The sequence below is a fragment of the Echinococcus granulosus genome (genome assembly GCF_000524195.1).
Source record: "Echinococcus granulosus chromosome Unknown EG_S00348, whole genome shotgun sequence".
In the NCBI taxonomy this organism is placed as follows: domain Eukaryota; kingdom Metazoa; phylum Platyhelminthes; class Cestoda; order Cyclophyllidea; family Taeniidae; genus Echinococcus; species Echinococcus granulosus.
In genome coordinates this window covers 1-2,875 of record NW_020170728.1, presented here as the reverse complement: position 1 = coordinate 2,875, position 2,875 = coordinate 1, and positions in this window count along the sequence as shown.

Genomic DNA, 2,875 nt, shown 5'->3' with positions numbered 1-2,875 from the left:
GCGAAATGCCGTGCCATATACGATTATGCAGGTGACAGGTAATAAGTTTTTAAAAAAATATTTATCAGCATGAAGCAACGACAATAACGTAATACTTTTTGTTCAGGTTTCGTGAGGCTTGCAGATTTCCTTTAACAAATAATTAACACCCTATGTATGACTTCAGGAATATGTCAGAATTACACAAAAATTATAATTTAAATACCATGAAATTTTACTTAGGTAGTCAGTGTTGCCATTTTTTTCAAAAAATAGCCATTTGGTACACACATTATCTTACTACTATACGTTGCGTTTTTTTCCCAACATCACTTACGTAACTTTTTTGGAGATAGTCTCCCGCAAAATTTGCGTCCTTTATCATGCTTGTGGGGAACTCCCAAGATGCTCTAATCTGTTAAGTCTAGCGCAAGTATCTAATGCACTTTGCTTTTACTTCAACTCTGTTCTGCTTAAAATTGTCTTCCGTTCAATTCGATAATCATCAGGTAGCATCTTTCTTGATACTTTTAATGTACTTTGGCCGAAATAGAGCACACCTCTGCTAAACATGGACAATTATGGAAGAATAAGGGAATGAACTAGCTCGACTGTTAATTGCCACCTCAAGTAAATGCAACATGAGCGCATTCCTTTGGGTTGAGGGCGAAACAGCAATTTGTCAGTATAGATAAAGAATAAGAACGGTTAATCTTCATTCACCTGTAGAATAAGTTTAAATCTTTATTCTAATTTAAACAAATAAATGGCTTAGATGCATATGCTTAAAACAAGTCTAGCAAAACAGGAAGCAATTAATAATAATATAGCAGTCAGAGCAGGAGAGTAGTAGCAGCTTTTATTACTTGGCAGTGGTGGCAAGGATAAAATAGGGTTCTGATGAAAGTAAAAATATATGTGAAAACTGTTCATGTATAAAAATTATAAAGTGAAGATATTAATTGAACAAAGTGTCAACAAGAGATGTGCGAATGAAAGTAGAGGACAATTTAAGGCAACACCAAACCCTTCATGAGACTAAAATTAGACAAAAAAAACATGAATGGAATGAGCAGGAGACTACATTAACAAACCCACTACTTGAGGGGAAAATCCAAACAAACCTATGTTTAGATTCTTGCCTGCTTGTAAATCAAAATCCCCTCCCATGCAGATAAAGCCGTACTTATCACCTTAAACTGTCTGATAGTTAAGTTGGTGCGGTGTGGCTGATTATCAATTTAAAGGTGCACTCAAGCAAGTATATATTGCATAGTGTTCAACATTACTTCTCTAGTTTGTGAGTGTAACGCAAGAGTTATTATTTTTCCATATTTCTATGCTACGATAATACCCCACCATGCTTGCAATATTTTGATACGTTATTCTTAAATATTGCCTCGTTGCTGAATTACCTTCCTTGCAAGGTGCTATCTTTGCGCAGTTAACATCAAGAAGGTTGCTTTTTGACAAGGCTGTGTTTGCTACGACCATTAATTATGACCTGTCTTTTTATTGGTGCACTTGAGCGTATGGCCCTCGCATGTAACGTTACAGGCCAATCGGAAGGAGCGGTTTTGTCCTCCTTCATGAGCCAAATAGTGCATTCGGCTGGAGGGTTGGTGGCAACTGTAGCATTGTGATTGGATGGCTAGTCTTCAGTGGCGTTTACGCTTATGCACATCAGCACTCAAAGGTTAAATAAATTTAAGACATTCCAGGATATTCAATCGTGCATATTAAAGGCCTCTTTTTGTCAAATGTCTTCGTAGAAGCACTCGACAACTTGGCAAACGGAATACTTACAGCTTGCATCACACACAGAAGTCGACACTGACACAGAAAAGTTCCGTTAACGTTGTCTGAGCTGACTTCATTTCGCGTGCTTGCTGCGCGCCCTTGACGAATTGACCTGTGTTGTGGCATTCATTGAGCAGACGTGCCGAAACTGCTCTGAAGGCAGATGAGTGTAGCGCAAAGCTGAGAGTGGCCTTGAAATCATTGACGGCCCATTTCGGTAACGCTGTCTGAGCTGAGTTCCTTTTCCGGAAATTGTTATAAGATTGTCGCCGACTTTTTGCGTGCTTTTAGTAAATTTTCGTATGTTATTGCTTTTTTAAGTAGACTCGCCTAAGCTCAAAATCATGCGACATCCTCGGGTACATGCTTAGAATGGCCTGCGAGTGTAATGAGATCGCAAAGGCCGCCTATGCCTGGTCTTTGTATTAGTTTCACCTTTGTGTTGTCATAGGAATTAGGATGCCTTATGCAATAACATTTAATAATCGTGAATAGCTGCGTTTTGCAGGCATGACACCTCATGATCTCGCAATAAGTCCCTAACTACTAACACTCTGGGGCACATCAGGATCTCTTTCGTTTGCTTACTCCTGCATCTACTTTGATGCAAACATGCATTTTTTTGTTGCAGCAATGGAACCACAAACGTACCTGATTTTGTTCGGGAGTCTAACGGGTAGGAGAATAAACTAGTCTTGTAGGCGCGTCGAAATATACTAGTTAATAAAACAAATCTACCCTTAGTGAAGGCAAAATCGGGCTTTGCTTGCCGTTCTTCTAAACTGACATCCCTTGTGTTTATGTCAATGCATTCTTTTACAGTGATTTTCAAACAGCTATGCAGGTGGTTCCAGTGTGAATGAATACATACACCCAATAATTTGCCTTCCATTTGGTGCTTTTTCACTTTAAGGAGTTAAGGAACAGGTATATGCAGATATGTATTTGAGAAGTAGCAATACCTTTGGCTTCTAGGGGTAACTAGTCTCCGTGCAAAATAGGCAAATGAAAAGTTGATCTGTCAGTTCCCAGAGATTGGTTTGGTATTGCCGACATTCCTGCAGTGTCTGTTGTTTTATTGTAACTCATGCATCAG